At 31.8% G+C, this 15,514-nt stretch overlaps 1 long non-coding RNA gene across 1 annotated transcript; it reads right to left on the reverse strand.

Moving 5' to 3' along the window:
• Positions 1–11,961: 11,961 nt before the first annotated feature.
• LOC134726977 (uncharacterized) lies at positions 11,962–15,313 on the reverse strand. The gene is made up of 3 exons (XR_010108689.1): positions 15,234–15,313; positions 13,682–13,751; positions 11,962–12,088 (listed from the first exon to the last, which is right to left on the reverse strand). It is a non-coding gene; the product is annotated as an uncharacterized LOC134726977 (long non-coding RNA).
• Between the last annotated feature and the right edge of the window lie 201 nt (positions 15,314–15,514).

The following is a 15,514-nucleotide window of genomic DNA, read 5'->3' on the forward strand; positions in this document are numbered from 1 at the left end:
GAGGTGTAAATGCAGACGCATTTAAAATGTTTGACAGCAGTTCGACACAAATTTGGAATCATGAATGGTAGTTCTTCACATATATATGATCTTTACGGAAATTTTGACTGGGGGTCGGGATTTATGTTTATAGCAGGATTTTTGTTTTAACTACATATGAATACAAGTTTTGCTAAGAACAAGACATATGGTGATTCATGGAAAATTATCCAGAAATTGATATGAATCTGTGTTTATTCTACTATATTGATATTGACTAGGGTCATACGAGATGTCTTGATAAGTATGGTGAAATGGGATAATTCTTGAAACTACAGTTGCAACAACAACCTGTTATTCCCTAAAAATGAGTTATATTTTTGGTAAAGATTTTGTAAGGCATTCTCTAAAATATCACAAATAATGATTTTTTTTTACCTCCAGTTTCCGGATGAAAAATATACTTTCAAAAAGACAAAGAAAGCTTATCATCATTACTGTTTAAATTTAAGACATGGAAATAATTTGTATTTCATATGTAAACTTTTAAATTGGCTGATATGTATTTTCACAATTCAAAAGAATGGACATCAACTTTATTGAAGATACAAAATTAAGCATGCACCAGTCCATCTTTTTGATACATAAGTTACTTATTGGCTTGATAATTTTATTGTCAAAAGCATACGCTTGTACTTTTCCAAAATTTGAAGAAAATGATTTATAAGATCTTATAACCTTTAATGATAAATGATTAGAACTTACCTATCTCAGAGTTAATGACCAACACTAACACAATGCCAAAAATCCGAAATACAAAGTGATTCTGAAATAAAAATGAATTGTACATGAATGTATTTAGATTTGTTCGATGCTTTTTTTAGTGTTATGTAGACGAATGTATTATGATCGCTGGAAATCAAATAGAAAATATACAAGAAATGAAGAATGAGAACATAAAGGTTCTTATATGCGTGATAAGATGTGGTTATACGACTTGTGTGTCTATACTCGCAACATATATAACTTAAATTATCAGTCGGGAAATGAAACTGTTAAATAATGTACTGTTAGATATATGTACATGTATGTCAATGTTATACTTTGTCTGCTTTGTTATACAAGACATAGATCGACAACATGAATTATTGGATGTACATCAATAACAATACATGTAACACTATTTCATTCTGCTAATATGTATACATAGATATATTTTATTTGTTGGAAAAGGGGTTAACAACTAGGGTTTAATAGATATGATGTAGATCCTTGGATATAAAAAAGAAGATGTGTTATTATTGCCAATGAGAAACCTCTCCAAAAGAGATCAACACGACATAGAAATTAACAACTTTAGGTCAGCGTACGGCCTTCAACAATGAATGAATGAATAAATACTTTATTTGCAAGAAGAATATACATGCTATGGCAAACGAAAATATATACAATATAAGCAAAGCCCATACCGCATAGTCAGCTATAAAAGGCCCCGAAATGACAATGTAAAATAATTTAAACGAAAAAAACAAACAGCCTTTTTTAGAGGTCATTCATAATATTGTAACAATTTTTCAAAGCGTACAAAGAGCTTTATCTTGAAAATAAGGAGGCTGTATTTTGAAAAAAGATTGATTGCAATATCCGGAGTTTTTACTGAGTTTGCATATTCTATTTTGATTTTTGTCATTTTGATTTTAAAGAGCGTTTAATTGAATTAAAGATTTTTTGTACCCATCTTAGGAAAAATTCAGTGTAGCGGTCAAACGACTTCATAATTTGATAAGAAGCAATCGATAGTTATCATAGTATAACCACTGAATTAATCAGGAAATTTTCAAACTTAATTCTGGAATCCCAGAGCTTGCAAACTAATTTATTTTCGTTGATTAATAAACATGTTATAAACAAAACATAGTTCGAGTGGATAAATGTGATTTTTCAAACAGTTCTATATTTTTGGCCATCCAAACTTTTGATCTTGAGTGTACCTAAGAGATGTCGCCTACGAAAATCGTTTAACCTTTTGTCTGGCAAAAGTATATGAAGATGTTACAGAGCTTACAGTGGCCCTGTCTTTAGACTGTTTACAGACGCATATGTATGCCTCGTATGATGACATGCACTCCGTAAGAAAAAAACACAATGTTCCTTGTTTTCAAATATTTACATTTAAGTAAAATATGTTTCATGATGTTATTATTAATATAAATTCATTTTTAAATGAAATATCATAAATAATTTTAGACAAGGAAACACAAATTATATATTGTTATTTAAAAGGTACTTACCATATTTTAATTTAAATTGTATTCATATATAAAACACTTGGTTACCCGTTAAGCTATAACACTTAAATACATTGGGTATTCATTTTAGATTGACAATAACTGTGCTGTAAGTGCATGCGTATTAGTAATGTATATAACTTTTGTTACTGTTTAACAGAAATCTCATGTGTTTAAGATGATAAGAAATATGAAATGTTTCTTAATTTCCCCTAAGGCGACACAAACTGGTAAACATGATATATGAGCATGCAGATACAACAAGAATTCGAACATGTACAAAACAGAATTTCACGAAATCCAATTAAGTTAAATCCAATCTCTTTTCAGAAAATATGTTAAATTGAATGTTTACTGTTTAGCCTACTTACATATTCAACGTTAACCCTTTGAAAATAATAAATAATTGTTCATATTGCAAAAGGTATGATTTACTATTTCAATGCACGTAAACGCAAAACAAACAATTTAACTCGCTATTTAAAGATTGATGACAAAGGAAAACAATTTTTGTGTGTATCAAACGATAGTTTACAAACAACTTGTAAGATTTAAACTTTTGTCTGAATTTAATTTATTTTTTTAATTTTTGTTTAATTTGAGAGTGACAGATTTGATAATTGCACCATTGTCCCTTTTACCATACAAACATCCGTGCTACCTTTAATTTAGTGTATTTGATATTTACTCTAAACAAAAACAGTCTCGCACTTTCCAAACACCGTTATTGACCAATCAATGTTCCAATATTCGATTGAACGTGGTTGTGTCAAATACAGACACCGTCTTCTCTCCCTTAGAACTGATCTTGCTTACTTATTTATAACTTTTATCCTTTCCTATAAAATCCAAAGTAGTAACATCCACAGCACACTTAACAATAATAGGGCTCTTCATGGTTAGTTCGGCCATATTGGATAAGGGGCATATTTTCATAATGGAGGTCAATATGGTGTGAAAAATACGGGAACACATCATTAAAACAGAGCATTTGCTTGGAAACATGCATAGGATTTCCCATACTTTCATACAATTTCAACCTCTTTCCAAAAAAATTGCCCTCTATCCAATATGGCCGAACTAACCGCGAAGAGCCCTATTATATCCATCTCTTTTAAAAGCATGGTCATTTGTTCACGTTTTTTCCCTTTATTACGACTTCTCAACTCGATTTATTTTATGTGACTGGGCGGCGTAGAGTTCATTCCCTTTCTATCTGTAGACAGGTGTTTTTTGATAATTTAATGTATGGTCATTCATCCGGCTACAATATGTAAGCACTGTTATCATAATTATATACTTACAACGTAAACCGCGAGACGTAATCGTTGATTTCCTTTTCAAACGGAATTTAACATATGTACAATCAAAATATTTGGTTTTTTTTAATTATGCAAATATTACTATGACAGTTTCTATAACGTTTAAGTGTTTGTTTTACATTGTTGTTGTTCAATTTATTTCACGGGAGGCATAATTTGCAAATGTTTTTCGACTTGGTTGAATTCTTTTCTAAAATAGTTTGGAGAATTTTCTTTTAACGTGTGGCTTAAAGATTCTATTAGAATTTATATCAAATGTTAAAGAGCAGCGAAACATACCAGAGGGTCAGTCAAACTCATAAATAAAAAATAAACTGACAACGCCATGGCTAAAAATGTAAAAAGACAAACAGACAAATAATAGTACACATGACAAAACATGGAAAACTAAAGACTAAGCAACACGAACCCCACCAGACACGGAGGTGATCACACGTTCTCTAAAAGGGTAAGTAGATCCTGCTCCACATGTGGCACCCGTCGCGTTTGCTCATGGTATCACAAACCCGGTGAATAGTATAATTCGGTAGGTCTCATGAAAGGGAAGGGGATTGTAGTTACGACGTAAGGAACATATCTGATATCATCTGTGAAATGATTATTCCATAACGGTCAACCAACTCGTGATGGCGTCCGTAAAATTTACGAAGGGATGATTTCAACTTCACCATTTGGAACTCTTGGTTTTATAGCTTTCTTGTAAATAGTAACACTCTTTCAAGAAAATCATAATAGGGAATATAGGCACGGGAATATCGTATCAATTGGGAGATATATACCCCGTATGCAGGGGCTGCTGGAATGTTGCTACTTAGAAATGGAAAGTTCACAATTAGAAAGCTGGCATCATCTCTTTTGTCGTAAAGTGTTTTTTTTAAACGACCCTCATTGTCAATTTCTAGATGTAAGTCAAGATATGAGGCCGACTTGACAGTTTCTGTTTTATCCTCTATCTCTAGTTTGATGGGATAGATGCGTTCAACATAGTCACAACATATTGAATTATTTAATGAGAGAACATCCTCTATATATCTAAAGAAAGGTCAATTTGAAAGCGTTGTATAAACTGTAATAATTCCCTTGGAAATATTCGAATGAGTTTTAAACAAGAATAATTAAGAGTATCCTTAATACGTCATTATAATAATAAAGACCTTTTGCTACATTTTAAAAGCGTTGAAAAAGTTCGCACAAGGTAACATTTGTAGAACACATGTTGTGTTATTTTACTCGCTTCAAACGATCTATATGGTTTCAAAGATTATCGCTTTCAATCAGACTTGGTATTTAGGTTTTGAGTTACATTATCGTGTTAAACGTTTGGAATAATATATAACATATGTGCATGGCTGCTTTGTGGTTATCCTAATACATAATCTGCATAGTTCACAAACATAAGTAAGGATACCATCGACATGACTGATTGTTGGTTAGACGTATTTTGGCAAATATGTCATGCATGTTAATGTCACGAACAAATCAGTAATAACTACTATAGGTAGGTCCAGTGATAGGGGTCATCCGGGATGTCAGGGACAATCAGGGTATATTGGATAGGGACATAAATTTACCCACAACCTGTTTACAGATCCCCTAAACAGTAGTTGCCATGGTTATTAATATGCCATGGGACTTTTTTACACTATGTGTCGAATTAAACGTCTCCATTCACACCGCTCTGACTGCGATCCTGTATATCCTGCACAATATCATATTTTGGTTTTTATCATTTTCAATGGTAGGAAAGAATTAGATTTGTAAAGAATTGACAAAGACAATATATGTTTGGCACAATTTATAAGGCAACCAATGAATACATTTATAGGCATACTTGTATAGTAATATTGTAACATGCATGCGAGTAGCAAGAAAAACAGACACATAGTGTTTGTTGCTTCAAAGATAAAACGAAATACACACAAATATTACTAAAGCATCAACAAACTATATGTGTAATAAACACTGGTTAATAGAAAAATATTATTCTTACATTACCATGTAAATCGTGTGATGACGAGGATGATAGAAAAAATATTTCAGACTTATTTCACATGTTGCTAAAAAGGATTTTTTCTTTCAAATTAAGCTGACCTTGCCTTTCACGGGACTCTCGTGTGAGACTCTTAGACTGTGTGTCACCTTTATTTGTGAATTTTCTTTCATTTCTTCATTAGTAATGTACAACTTTGATTAGCAAATAGCGTTTAAATCTATATATATAATACATTTTACTTTTTACTTTTAACTTTACATGTTATACCGTTGTTCTCCATTTTTATAATAGTGGCATTGCCATGACGTTTTCCATCAGTAAAGGTATAGATTCAGGAATTTATTGTTTAACATAATGTATTGACACCTGTTGAAAACTTATGTTGGCCTCTAAATGTCTTTAAGGTTATGAGTATATATAGTTAATTTACGTATATCCTACATAAGACTTTCTCTTAATTTGCAGTAAGTATAACTTAATACAAAATATTATATAAACTGCAATTACGGATAATTTGTGGTAGTGTAAATATTGTTTTATGTTATTATAATTACAATTATTGTATCACTACAAGAAAAAGGAAAGGTACAAGAAATAAAAATAAAAAAAAACATTTCGCTACTGTACAAATAAAAACAAACAGCAGTATTGTATAACATATAATGTAACACTACAATATGAATTTTATAAGAAAAAACATTCAAATATCACAAAAAGCAAAAGCTTCAAAATTATCTAGAATAAACATTCATCGTAGTAGAGACATCATGGATACAAGGATGGGTACCACGTACATGTATGAAAGAGATGCGAGATTGACAACACCACTGCCTGAAAAAAGTATAAAAACAAAACATTAATAAAAAATTGCCATACATTTTTTTCGAACTCATTTGAAATTACTTTGATAAAGTACACGATACAACAGACTTCATATTATTGTCTTATTGCTTGTTTCTTTGGTTAAATTTGCAAAACAAATTATGTGAATAAAATCAGAAAATTTGTTGTTAAAAACTTACAAAAGAAAAACACACAATTGAGAAGACAGTACGGTAAATTCAGACTTAGACATCATGTATGGATATAGTGGAAATACACGTCTAATAAACACCACGTTATACAACTCTAGTAGTTTGTGTTTTCTGCCATTTTAGCCACATAAAAGATTTCATTTTGTATTCATATTTTGTAAGAATGTTATCTATAAATAAGACCATAATCTGATGCTATATATAGGAATCGAAGATATCAGGTGCAAAATATGGTACGACAGACGCGCGTGTCGTCCACATAAGACTCATCTCTGACGCTCGAATGAATTAATTGTCAAGTGTTCGCTACTATAAAATTGAGTGACAGTATTCACGCCATTGTCTTCGTAAATTAACGCGATGAAACATATTTGAAAGTCTTCTTCTTGGTACATGTATTTTGCTTCCTTGATGTTACTGACAAATTATAGATAATATAAATATCACAAAAAAGTGCTATATGTAACGGCTGCATGGACCAGTTTGCATCGTATGTTGCCAATGAATTATTCAATTTAACCTAAACTTACACATGGTAGGACTGGCGGTCGGTGTTGCAGTATAACCTGTGTCACATTCACATTTAGTAGGACTAGAAACAGCGTCACAAGTGGCATGTTCTACACATTGATTTGCAGCACAAGTTTCATCTGGTTTCTTTCCTGCAATTAAAATAAACACAAACAGATTGAGTATACGTTAATGTAACAGTAATCAAACACAAAAAAATCAAACTAGTTCATCAGACTATTTTTATATATATTAGACCGTTGGCTTTCCCGTTGGAATGGTTTTACACTAGCAATCTTTAGGGCCCTTTATAGCTTGTTCTGTGTGAGCCAACGCATCGTGTTGAAAGCCGTACCTTGTCCTGTAATGGTTTACTTTTATAAATTGTTATTTGGATGGAGAGTTGTTTCATTGGCACTCATAGGCACTCATACCTCATCTTCCTATATATATAGATTGCTGCCTATACAGGACGTCAAGCTGTCAATGAACACTTGAATATACATTTGAGAACAAAACAAATTAGTTTTGATTATATATCAAAGATCTGTAACATACTCTACGAGTTCTCGAGATAAAACGAAATCCAGGAGAAACAAAAATAATTAACACCGAGGAAAGATTTACAGCAGATCTATCAGTTCTTGTAGTATCCTTAATCCAAAATTCACTTGGATAAATGTGGTTCGTGCAAACACTCAATGAAATATGGGTTACTTACTTACAGAACACCTTTAATGTTTCTTTACAAATATTCATACATAGTATAACAAGCAAACCTTAAATATAAGAATATATTTCTATCTAACAATCAAGAGTAATTGAGTTTCAAAATATATATTTCGAAAATACAGCCAATTATTAATGTACCCTGCACAATATTACATGTAGGTCTTCGTTACTATTTGGGGGGAGTGTTAGAACTTAAATAGTTTATATATTAGGGACAAGTAAATACTGCGTGTATGCTCTAGCTTTTTTTGGCATGCGTTGTGAAAACCAAAATGAATGACGTAAATTCAGTACATTGATCGTTTATTATCAAAACATGTAGTCTAAAATGATGTGAAAATAACAACTTTTTGCCTCCGAAGCATTTTGTGAGGAACGAAGATACCAAAAATATTGAAAGCAAAGGAAGTATAATAACATAATTACATGATGAGCTATATGAAAAAGGTACATAAAATAATAACAAGATCTCAAAGTATAGATATAAGGTGAAGTTTGCATGTGCCCTGTTACTACATGTATGTACATACAACGGTACAATCACTAATACAGACACAAAACTGAATTCGAAATTAATAAAACAGAAATTCTACAAAGATATTTTAGTACGCAGTTTCATTTCCACTGAATAAGATTGCATATTACTACCATATAAACATAAAAGTTATAACTTTCGACAAAAACAAACTGACAGTCATGGGAGCTTAACACAAAGTACTATTTAAGAAATATGACATTACAATCCAATAAGCATTTTCAACTAGTTGATTTTCTAATGTTTTACAGTAAAACAGTACACGTATGTACCTCTTTAAAAGAGCAAAGACGAAAAGTATTGATTAGTCTTTTAAAATTATCACAAGAGAAAAAAGTTAAAACTAAATATTGAACATATGTTTAGTCTTACTGGCTACGCAGGCGCTGCTTCCATCTGAATAGTAGGCGGCTGTACACAAACATTTATAAGTAGTGCCAGTTTCGACAGTGCATGCCTGATTGGCTACCGCACATTGATCGGTTGCAGTGACTGTGTTATCACAAGCTAATTCAAAGGCACTTTCTGAAATTAGTAAATAATATCTTTTGTTAAATTATGAGTCTATACAATTGTATCTAGGATAGCAAAGTTCTGTCAATGTAATTCAATAATTCAAACATGTATCTTTTTTTAAAATTAACCAAAGGAACACAAAAGTGACAAATAAACCCATGAAAGATCCAATGTTCTGTCTCCTATGTACAATTGTCTATTATTTTTAATGGGTTATTTCTAAATCATATGGTTTTTTTTTCGTAATTTTTTTTAACAATAATCTGTTTAATTTGTTCTACATTTGTCATTTCGTAGCCTTAGATAGTTGGAAGAACGTACGGTGATCTATAATTGTTAACTTCTATGCCATTTAATCTCTGGCGGACAGTTATCTCGTTGGAAATCATACCACATTTTCTTATTTTTATGTAAATAAATTTTACTGTGAATGGCGAAAATTATTTTTGAAGAGTTGGTGTATCACTTTCCCTCAGTTATAGATAATGTTAGCTACATTGCTCCTTTTACAGATGTACGTCAATGATTTCGCAACAAGGTTTGTCATTTGTTATACATTCATTCACTGCCGTTATACTGTAATTTTTTTAATTGCTGTGACATATAATCTGAATATCAGTGAATATGATTATAAACATTTTATCTTATCTAGCGATGATTTTAAAAATACACCATTTGTAATCTATAATCCAAATATAAGCTTTTCATTGTGTACACATTCTAGTACGTATCATGTGTATCTAAACTACCTGTTTGCCAACTCATCCATTTGTTAAGCGCGAAAAACTAACAACCTAATATATCGATACAGTGACAATACGTGGTACAAAAAAGGTCCATAAATACACGCTAGCATCAAGGTGGCCCTCTTAATACATTAAGATTTTGAGTGAACAATGTATTGACAGGTTTGTTTAACTAACCACACAATAACACTTATTAATTATTCGGGTAAGCCATGGTCCTGGTGTAAGATATGTCATAAGATTTGATGACTATCTTATTACTATCATACAAAATTGTATAGAATGTAAACCAAATCTGTGCTAGGATAGACGTACTTCTGATGCTGTTATGAGTGTTTTTAGTAAACAAGAAATTATTTAAAATTAAAAATAAACAACTTAAAATTAATAATTATGAAAATTATAATTATTGCCATTCAAACCATTTTCGAATATCTTATATTTTTCATTATAATAAATTAGACCATGCGTTATGAATGAAAGTGAGTTCAAACCTGAGTCGATAAAATGTTTAAATGTTGTTTGTATATATCTAATCAAATTCTAGAACTCTGTGTTCATGCTTATATGCATGAAGTAGTATTAAATTGTGAATACTTTTAAAATTTGGGTCATGGAGTAATAACTTGACGAAATGCCTGTAATTGGAAGTAAATAAATTATGTTTTGTAAATGTGTGGCAATTTAACCCTTCCTAGAACCATGACAGATTTATTCAACGTTATGTTGCCGCTGATTGCAGTAGATGATAGGCTAAGTTGAAATGTCAATACCCTACCCTTTTCACGAATGTGACCTACAAAATTAGACTATTTAATGGATTTTCTGCTTATCATTCCGGAGCACCTGAGATCACCCCCAGTTTTGGTGGGGAGCGTGTTGCTTCGTCTTTAGTCTTCTATATGTTTCGTTTTATGTACTATTATTTGTCTGTTTGTCTTTTTATTTTAGCCATGGCGTTGTCAGTTTATTTTCAATCGATGCGTTTGACTGTCCCTTTAGTATCTTTCGTCCCTCTTTCATAGACTATATGAGCTCTCTGGAGGGGTCGTAGTGTTAGACAATTTTACATCTGATGTAGAAATCAGGAACGTGAAAGTCACTCGAAGGGGATTTTCGTTTATTGAAAATGAAAATGTCTTCCTCTCTCTCTCCCTCTCTCTCAAGATTTCGTAGGTTGGTATAGTTACCTTTTCTCGTCAGTTTTTATTTAGCGTCTCAACACAGTACATGGCAAATAATTCATAAGGCAAGCAGATGGAAAATTTACAGATAAGCTAAAATATCTATCGTACAGGATCTTACAAATTAATGTCGGATGCAGTCATAGAGATAGTTATATTATAAGTATGTCTGAACCAGTGACAACTCTACGACAGATTTTAGCCATCGGACCACCAGTGAGGCTGATACAAGGCTGCCAATACATTCTGTATATATATAATTCGTCTAAATAACAGCCTAACAATGTCAAATCCGTAAAATTCAGAATTAATTTGTTAATTCTTCCCTTGCCGGGATCCAACTCATGCTACTGAGATATCATGGCACCATATCACCTTGCACTAAGCTCGATGCGCTATACCACCCGACCACCCTAAAATAAAGCCCTCGGTGGTCGGGTGTTACCTGTCCTTGTCAGTTTTCATCTAACGTGTTAACGAAACAGAGTACAGGATATATAGGGCATGAATATGGAATGTATCTTTTATATGAAAATATGTTTTTATATATAAGGAAGGAAAATGAAATACTTAAGTATGTTTTCTTTGGACCATATGCATGATATGTATATTTGGACCAAACGCGTATGGTCTTTTCAGTGGTTGTACTGACGGACGACAAAGTCAAGCTTGTTCTGATTATAAAAAAAAATATGTGAGAGTGTTGAACACTTTCCATATTGCTGCAGCAAAATGAACCTGGATGATGTACATACATCGGTTTTTGCTCATCCCGTCCACGCTTTGTGTCTTCACTTCTAATTTTACTTATATATTCTGTTGCTTGAAGATTGTATATGCAAAATATTCTCCATGTTTGTTAGTGGAGGTTAATGAAAGGGAATGATCAGTAATGATTCAGTACCTCAATAAATTATATGCAGCGACTCAGGTCCATACCCGGTATTATTCTTGATGTTATCTTTTAGAATTTTTTCAACATATTGATTGTCTTCCATTATCTGTAAGATTAATGTTATGTTATTAAACACGTTAAAACAACAGTAGATCAAGTATAAAAACAAGGATATTATAATGAGACAAGAACCCAATTTTCCAAAATACTTACTTGTAACACATTCGTCGTTAGCATTATTTCTGAAAGCAGTGGTGGCACATGCACAAACTGAATCGATACACGCATGACTTCCTGTACCAATACACGAATCAGAACCATCAGTACAAGTCAAACCATAAGCGACATCAGCTCCTAAAAAAATAATATATCTTTCAATTTAGAAATTATTTTATGCAATTATCTTTGTTTTATGGAAGACTAAACAAGAATATGATCGATTTCTGGGAAAAAAAATAATTAATACAGATTTATGCATCATATATCAGAATGCACGTTTATTTTGATTGTGATACTCACTCAGTCGAATAATTCGCATTAATACAACTCTCGATAATTTCTGTATTGACAGAGTGTTTGTAAAATTTCACTTAGTCTTATTGTTCTGCAATTCTATATATATATCTATTTTTTAAAGAAAGCCATACTTAGTAAACTTGATAAAATCTTCGAGTTTTTTGTGTTTTGTTATGATCCGAAGCATTACAATTAAGTTTTCGCTTGTGTTTTACTGACATTTAAATTAATATGCCCACATTTAAAAAACAAATGTTCTTCCAATTTACATATGACAATATGATACATCTAATAGAAATTCGAATATAATATTACGCTCCAATTTCGACTTTAAGTTGACTTAAGTTTCAGATGATGGAGAAAGTTCAAAAATAAGTTCGAGAAGAGCAGTTAAATATATCAAAGGAACATTCCAACTCGCTTAAAAGGTTATCTTTTAGATTCATAAATAATTCTAAAATCGTGTAGTACTAGCTACAGTTCTGTGCTTTTATGGTTTCTCTTACTAGATTGTAATTGGTTTTTTTTTTGTGAAATCGGTTCTTACGTTTAGCGGTTCAAATATTCGAAGTATATCAGGAATAAAAAGTTAAATAATTTATGATCTATTATTCACTGTATATACTCTGGAGCCCAACACAATGTATAATTTGATTAGGAGTGCATGACTCAGAATGATAAAGTTGATATATTTATTCGAAGAGATAACTGCATCCGTCCGCAACTTCAGTATCCCTCCTTTTCATTGATTGCACTGTTTGAGACCAGCGTATATAATTATTAATTTTTGGATATACCTGTAAACATACTATTGTTGTTCCCTTTTATAGTACTCATGTTCGATTTCTTTTATTTCTAAATTTTCCGGATATTTTTTTTCTCTCTCAAATCATTTGACATAGTAAATTTAAATGACCTTCAAAACAATAGACGCTTCCGTCTGTCTCTTTATCAAACAGAGTTTGGTTTATATAGTTTTCAAGAAATTGCCTGTAGTATAAGATCGTTGCATTGGTTGCTTTCCTTAAATTCAAATCTTGATAATTATTTTCCCTTGTTCATCTTGGAAAGTCGTAGTGTGACCATTAAATGACAATTGGGGTAAACTCTCATGTCTACTTGGTGTTATTTAACTTCTATTGTTCAAACATGATAATTAAAAAGGTAAGAAAGATGTTCTAATTTATTTGAATTGTAACACCATCGTGAATAAAGATTCTGATCAATTGGAAGTCGTCTATGTGATTCGTGACGTCACATTGGACGTCTACTAGAGGTTTAAAATATAAGACACTGATTTGAGAACGGACGTCAGATTAAGACGCCGATTTGATGAACAGACGTCTGGTAGAGGCTGTACGTCAATCTGAGTCTGACACCTTATTTTCTACAAAAGCTCATTATGTTAAAATAAAAATGATCATAACTCACCTTCAACACTATAAGCAGAATATGTGACCATAACTAGCAAGATACCAAAAACCCGACATACAACGTGATCCTGAAATAAAAGTTTATAGTGCATGGATGTATGTTAATGTGTTCAGAGATTTATTTGAAGAGTTATGTACAAGAATATCTAAATCTAACAGAACATATAGAATATAACCCAATAAAAGTTCTTATATGTGTAAGTCGAAGTTTTCGTTTGACTTTAGTTTAATCAGCAAAACATCAGATTGTAAATGAAGTTTTAAAACTGCATATATTTTAATGCATCTATTTCTATAGTGCATCTTGTATGCATTATTATATAGATTTAGGAAGATGTAGTGTGAGTGCCAATGAGACAACTCTCCATCCAAATAACAATTTATAAAAGTAAACCATTATAGGTCAATTTACGGCCTTCAACACGGAGCCTTGGCTCACACCGAACAACAAGCTATAAGGGCCCCAAACTTACTAGTGTAAAACCATTCAAACGGGAAAACCAACGGTCTAATCTATTATGCATGATTGTTATCGTCAGCGTTGATAAATGAATATACAATATTTGTAAAACATACTTATATTTATTTTCCTGGAACAAAGTTTTACTAAATGTATTAAAAAATCTAATAACTGAGCAACACAAACCCCACCAAAAGATGGGGGTGATATCAAGTGCTCTGGAAGGGTAAGCAGGTCTTGTTTCACAAGTTGCATTCACCGTTTTGCTACCGGTAAACTGTCTATTCCGGTAGGTCCCATTTTTGAAAAGGGAACGGGACTGTAGTTACGACATTGAATCATATCCGACATCATCTGTACAATTGATATCCAATGACGGTCAACCAACTCGTGATGGTGTTAATAAAATTAACGAAGGGATGACTTTAACTTCACCATTTGAAACTCTTTGTTTAATAGCTTCGTTGTGAGCAGCAACACTCTATCAAGGAAATCATTATAGGAATCATAGGTCCGGGAATGTCGTATCAAATGGGATATAATTTGCATGCAGGCGTTCCTGGAATGTTGCTACCTAGGATTGTTAAAGTTAAAAGATTTATAATGACAAAGATTTCATATAAGAATTTAAAAGTATTTAATAGAGCTAAACTTCAAAGATTGCTATACTTATACATCAGGGGTCAAATAACCTTGTTGATCAGCATGTGTTTAACCAAATTTAAAGCAACAATTCATTTGCGACTTTTATTCTTATAAAACAAATAAAACTATTTTGAATTGTGTTAATTTGAACAATTTGGGGAATTTTAATGTGATCATTTGGCTATTTATTAACACTGTTTCTCCATGTTCTATGCAATCTTTCTTTCAACTGGTCATAAAAAGTTTCTATATAAAGACTTTAAATGATATTAGTATAAACTTATTTGGGGAAGCGTCCAAAATGCACCTCATCATATATTCCCCTTGTGAAATGTTTCTCCATGAAGTTATTACACGTTTCAATATAAAAACTTTTTTGAATGAAACATTTATCATCATTTGAAAGTTATTAACAACTTATAATTTACAACTAAAAGGTACTCACCATAACTAAAGAATGTTCTCCTTAATTAAAAAGTGTTGTCTAAATACTTGGTTGTCCGTAAAGCTATGACAATTTTAGCTAATGGTAATCTGTTTATACTGCTTAACATTGTATGCACATGCGCATTAGTCGTGAATGTATGTTTGACACTGTTTAGCGGTAATTGTATATGTTCAAGATCATACGCATATAATAAAACATGGGTTTTTTTTAAATCTCAAAAAGCGATACAAAAGACGAATGACATTTATACAAGTAGATTAGATAAGTACTCGAAAGTA

This window comes from Mytilus trossulus, chromosome 7 (assembly GCF_036588685.1).
Source record: "Mytilus trossulus isolate FHL-02 chromosome 7, PNRI_Mtr1.1.1.hap1, whole genome shotgun sequence".
Taxonomy (NCBI): domain Eukaryota; kingdom Metazoa; phylum Mollusca; class Bivalvia; order Mytilida; family Mytilidae; genus Mytilus; species Mytilus trossulus.